The following is a 6563-nucleotide window of genomic DNA, read 5'->3' on the forward strand; positions in this document are numbered from 1 at the left end:
ACTGATCATTAATAGAAAAACACAATTGTAATATTACCATAAGTGACATTATACACAGGAGCTCTGCACATAGTATACAGTGTATAGTGTCAGTGTACATATAAGGCCACGGCCCCAGTATCAGTATTCGGTCAGTATTTTTTCTCAGAAGTGGGAGCCACATAAATATATTTTTATTTATGGGAATGTGTCACATATTTTTTTTTAAAATGACCAATAATATCACATACAAGGGACAAATTCCGCCACACCGTGACCAGACCACATGTTACCACCACCTAATGACCGAATAATACCCCATACAAGGGACAAACGCCACCACACTGTGACCAGATCCCATATTACAATACTGATCATTAATAGAAAAACACAATTGTAATATTACCATAAGTGACATTATACACAGGAGCTCTGCACATAGTATACAGTGTATAGTGTCAGTGTACATATAAGGCCACGGCCCCAGTATCAGTATTCGGTCAGTATTTTTTCTCAGAAGTGGGAGCCACATAAATATATTTTTATTTATGGGAATGTGTCACATATTTTTTTTTAAAATGACCAATAATATCACATACAAGGGACAAATTCCGCCACACCGTGACCAGACCACATGTTACCACCACCTAATGACCGAATAATACCCCATACAAGGGACAAACGCCACCACACTGTGACCAGATCCCATATTACAATACTGATCATTAATAGAAAAACACAATTGTAATATTACCATAAGTGACATTATACACAGGAGCTCTGCACATAGTATACAGTGTATAGTGTCAGTGTACATATAAGGCCATGGCCCCAGTATCAGTATTCGGTCAGTATTTTTTCTCAGAAGTGGGAGCCAAAACCAGGTGAGGAACAATCAGAGAAAAAGGTATAATAGAAACAAGTCACCAATTCTGCATTTGGCTCCCACTCCTGAGAAAAAATACTGACCAAATTCTGATCGTGGGGCCATGGCCTTACACACTGACTCACCAGTGACGTCTCTAGTTGAAGTCCTTCATCTTCGCTTTTTTAGTTCATCCAGCACAGACCAGGACTCGTCTCTGCATAAAATAACAGTTATCTAGAGCACTGCTTCCAGAGCACATTCCCCAATGTCTCCATTCTGCTCCCAATGTATCCATCCTGCCCCCATGTCTCAATTTGTCTCCATTCTGCCCCCAATGTCTTCATTCTGTCCCCCATGTCTCTCAATTCTGTCCCCCATGTCTCTCCATCCTGCCCCCCATGTTTCCATTCTGCCCCCACTGTATCCATTTTGCCCCCATGTCTCCATCCTGCCCCCGTGTCTCTCCATTCTGCCCATGTTTCTATTCTGCCCCCCATGTCTCTCCATCCTGCCCTCAGGGTTCCATTCTGCCCCCAATGTTTCTCCATCCTGCCCCCATGTTTCCATTCTGCACCCCCATGTCTTCATCCTGCCCCCATAGTCCGGCTTTACAAAGAAATAGTTAAAAAAAATAAAAAATTCCTTACCTTCTGGCGTTCCAGCAGCGCCGAGCTCTCCCATCACCCGGGGCACAGTCGATGGTGCATGACAGTGATGTCATACGCCAGCAACACGCGCGCTGACGTCAGCTGCTGGCCTGTGATTAGCTGGTGGCTGTTAACTATTGCTTCCCGCATTGCAATAGATTTCAAGTGAACGTGCATCCGAGGACGCACGTTCAGTAACCGAAACAGCAGAATCCTGCTTCTGGGGCCCGGTGAGCAGAAGAAAAGGGGCCCGACTGGGCCCCCTCTGCTCACCAGGCCCCATACTTTAGTAAAGTCAGTAATGCCCTGATGGCGGCCCTGCTTATGAGTTTGTTTAAATTACTGTTCCCATTTTAGTCATGAAATGTAGTAATTGACTGTACAGATGCGGTATTTTATTAACAGGATTAGCATGTTATTTCTCATAATGTAACAACAAATTGTAAGAAGACTTTGATATTACGTAATAACACATTGATCCTTAACTGTATCAGTTTATACATAAACTAGCTTTTGAGCCCGTTCTACGCCCGGGTGGTGATCATTTTTATTGGTATATGGTCTCCCATCCTGGTATTTGTGCTGCCCCCATCCTGGTATTTGTTCTGCCCCCATCCTGGTATTTGTGCTCCCCTATCCTGTTCCTCCATCCTGTTATGTGCTGCCCTCATCTCTATCCTGGTATGCATGGCACGCCTCATCCCTATCCAGGTATGCATGGCACCCCTTACCACTAATCCTGGTATGCATGGCACCCCTCACCCCCAATCCTGGTATGCATGGCACCCCTCACCCCCAATCCTGGTATGCATGGCACCCCTCACCCCCAATCCTAGCATGCATGGCGCCCCTCATCCTGGTATGCATGTCTCACTCATACCCAATCCTGGTATGCATGGTACCCCATCCCTCATCCCTATCCTGGTATGTATGGTACCCCTCATCCCTATCCTGGCATGCATGGCACCCCATCCCTCATCCTGATATACATGGTACCCCTCATCCCTATCCTGGTATACATGGCCCCTCATCCGATTCCTGGTATGCATGGCACCCCCCCCAGATCCCTATCCTGGTATGCATGGCCCCCCCAGATCCCTATCCTGATATGCATGGCACCCCTCATCCCAAATCCTGGTATGCTTGGCACCCCTCATCCCCAATCCTGGTATGCTTGGCAGCCGTCATACCTAATCTTGGTATGCTTGGCACCCCTCATCCCTAATCTTGGTATGCTTGGCACCCCTTCATCCCCAATCCTAGTATGCTTGGCACCCCTTATCCCCAATCCTGGTATGCATGGCACCCCTTATCCCCAATCCTGGTATGCATGGCACCCCTCATCCCCAATCCTGGTATGCTTGGCAGCCCTCATACCTAATCTTGGTATGCTTGGCACTCCTCATACCTAATCTTGGTATGCTTGGCACCCCTCATCCCTAATCTTGGTATGCTTGGCACCCCTCATCCCTAATCTTAGTATGCTTGGCACCCCTCATCCCTAATCCTGGTATGCTTGGCACCCCTCAGCCCCAATCCTGGTATGCATGGCACCCCTCATCCCCAATCCTGGTATGCATGGCACCTCTCATCCCCAATCCTTGTATGCTTGGCACCCCTCATCCCCAATCCTGGTATGCTTGGCACCCCTCATCCCGAATCCTGGTATGCTTGGCACCCCTCACCCCCAATCCTGGTATGCATGGCACCCCTCACTCCCAATCCTGGTATGCATGGCACCCCTCACCCCCAATCCTAGCATGCATGGCGCCCCTCATCCTGGTATGCATGGCTCACTCATACCCAATGCTGGTATGCATGGTACCCCATCCCTCATCCCTATCCTGGTATGTATGGTACCCCTCATCCCTATCCTGTCATGCATGGCACCCCATCCCTCATCCTGATATACATGGTACCCCTCATCCCTATCCTGGTATACATGGCCCCTCATCCGATTCCTGGTATGCATGGCACCCCCCCAGATCCCTATCCTGGTATGCATGGCCCCCCCAGATCCCTATCCTGATATGCATGGCACCCCTCATCCCAAATCCTGGTATGCTTGGTACCCCTCATCCCCAATCCTGGTATGCTTGGCAGCCCTCATACCTAATCTTGGTATGCTTGGCACCCCTCATCCCTAATCTTGGTATGCTTGGCACCCCTCATCCCCAATCCTGGTATGCTTGGCACCCCTTATCCCCAATCCTGGTATGCATGGCACCCCTTATCCCCAATCCTGGTATGCATGGCACCCCTCATCCCCAATCCTGGTATGCTTGGCACCCCTCATCCCTAATCCTGGTATGCTTGGCACCCCTCAGCCCTAATCCTGGTATGCATGGCACCTCTCATCCCCAATCCTTGTATGCATGCCACCCCTCATCCCCAATCCTGGTATGCATGCCACCCCTCATCCCCAATCCTGGTATGCATGGCACCCCCTCATCCCCAATCCTGGTATGCATGGCACCCCCTCATCCCCAATCCTGGTATGCATGGCATCCCCTCATCCCCAATCCTGGTATGCATGGCACCCCCTCATCCCCAATCCTGGTATGCATGGCACCCCCTCATCCCCAATCCTGGTATGCATGGCACCCCCTCATCCCCAATCCTGGTATGCATGGCACCCCCTCATCCCCAATCCAGGTATGCATGGCACCCCCTCATCCCGAATCCTGGTATGCATGGCACCCCCTCATCCCCAATCCTGGTATGCATGGCACCCCCTCATCCCCAATCCTGGTATGCATGGCACCCCCTCATCCCCAATCCTGGTATGCATGCCACCCCCTCATCCCCAATCCTGGTATGCATGCCACCCCCTCATCCCCAATCCTGGTATGCATGCCACCCCCTCATCCCCAATCCTGGTATGCATGCCACCCCTCATCCCCAATCCTGGTATGCATGCCACCCCTCATCCCCAATCTTGGTATGCTTGCCACCCATCATCCCCAATCTTGGTATGCTTGCCACCCCTCATCCCCAATCTTGGTATGCTTGGCACCCCTCATCCCCAATCCTGGTATGCTTGGCACCCCTCATCCCCAATCTTGGTATGCTTGGCACCCCTCTTCCCCAATCTTGGTATGCTTGGCACCCCTCATCCCCAATCTTGGTATGCATGGCACCCCTCATCCCCAATCTTGGTATGCATGGCACCCCTCATCCCCAATCTTGGTATGCATGGCACCCCTCATCCCCAATCTTGGTATGCATGGCACCCCTCATCCCCAATCTTGGTATGCATGGCACCCCTCATCCCCAATCTTGGTATGCATGGCACCCCTCATCCCCAATCTTGGTATGCATGGCACTCCTCATCCCCAATCCTGGTATGCATGGCACCCCTCATCCCCAATCTTGGTATGCATGGCACCCCTCATCCCCAATCCTGGTATGCATGGCACCCAACCCCTCATCCTGGTATGCATGGCTCCCTCATCCCCAATCCTGGTATGCATGGCACCCCTCATCCCTATCCTGGCATGCATGGCACCCCATCCCTCATCCTGATATACATGGTACCCCACATCCCTATTCTGGTATGTATGGTACCTCTCATCCTGGTATACATGGCACCCCTCATCCCAATTTTGGTATGTATGACACCCCTCATCCCCCAATCCTGATATGCATGGCACCCAACCCCTCATCCTGGTATGCATGGCTCCCTCATCCCCAATCTTGGTATGTATGGCCCCCTCATCCCTATCCTGGTATGCATGGCACTCCTCATCCCCCAATCCTGGTATGCATGGCACCACATATTCCTATTCTGGTATGTACGGTACCCCTCATCCCTATTCTGGTATGCATGGTACCCCTTACCCTGGTATGCATGGCACCCCATTCATCATCCTGTTATTCATGGTACCCCGCATTCCTATCCTGGTATGCATGGTACTCCTCATCCCCAATGCTGGTATGCATGGCACCCCTCATCCCCAATGCTGGTATGCATGGCACCTTTCACCCCCCAATCCTGCTATGCATGGCACCCCACCTCCCAATCCTGGTATGCATGGTACCCCCCTCACCCCCTGATCCTGGTATGCATGGTACCCCCTCACCCCCCAATCCTGGTATGCATGGTACCCCCTCACCCCCCAATCCTGGTATGCATGGTACCCCTCACCCCCCAATCCTGGTATGCATGGTACCCCTCACCCCCCAATCCTGGTATTTGTGGTCCTCCTCATACCCCAATCCTGGTATGCATGGTACCCCTCATCCCTCAATCCTGGTATGCGTGGTCCCCTCACCCCTCAATCCTGATGTGTGGCCCCCTCATCCCCCAATCATGGTATGTGTGGCCCCCTCATCCCCCAATCCTGGTATGTGTGGCCCCCTCATCTCTTTCATGCTGCACACAAAAAAAAACACTTATACTCACCTTTCTACCCTGTGCTCCAGCGCTGTGGTGTCCTGTTCTGCCGGAGGCCGAGGGAGGAGTGTGGCGCCAGAGTACGCGCGTGCCCATACCGCTCTGTCCGGCGCCATTTTGCTGAAGACACACGGCAAATGGTTCTGGATAGCGCTATGTGCATGCGCCGACTCCGACGCCTTCACTCCTGTCCTGGTCTCCGGCGAGAAGAGAGGCACCGCGGCAACGCTCCTCCCGGTCAGGTAAGTATGTAAGAATGGCGCCGGAGATCGTGATATGTTTTAGTGTCTACGCATACCGCGATCTCCGGCGCCATACACTCCTCTTACATGTAAACGGCTCAATGCGTTCTTCTGTCTGGAGCCAGATGCTTGCGCAGTCTATAGAGGCTTCAGACAGAGGGATGCTTGTAACGTTATATTATAGATAAATCAACAGAGAAACCTCCCTGGTTATAGGTAATTACTTGAATAATTGCAATAGTCCTGAAACTATACAGAGATGCCCCATCACAATATCAAGACTATATATGAGATCTAAGGCCATTAAACGACCGCCAATTGGCTATATGTACGCCGAATGGCGGTCGTTCAGTAACTGGTTTAAAGAGGCCAATCACATTTCCATACGCACATAACAATTGTTACAATGATAATTCTATTCACATGGAATA

This window comes from Phyllobates terribilis, unplaced genomic scaffold (genome assembly GCF_046119375.1).
Source record: "Phyllobates terribilis strain yellow unplaced genomic scaffold, ASM4611937v1 Scaffold_2__4_contigs__length_985480577, whole genome shotgun sequence".
In the NCBI taxonomy this organism is placed as follows: domain Eukaryota; kingdom Metazoa; phylum Chordata; class Amphibia; order Anura; family Dendrobatidae; genus Phyllobates; species Phyllobates terribilis.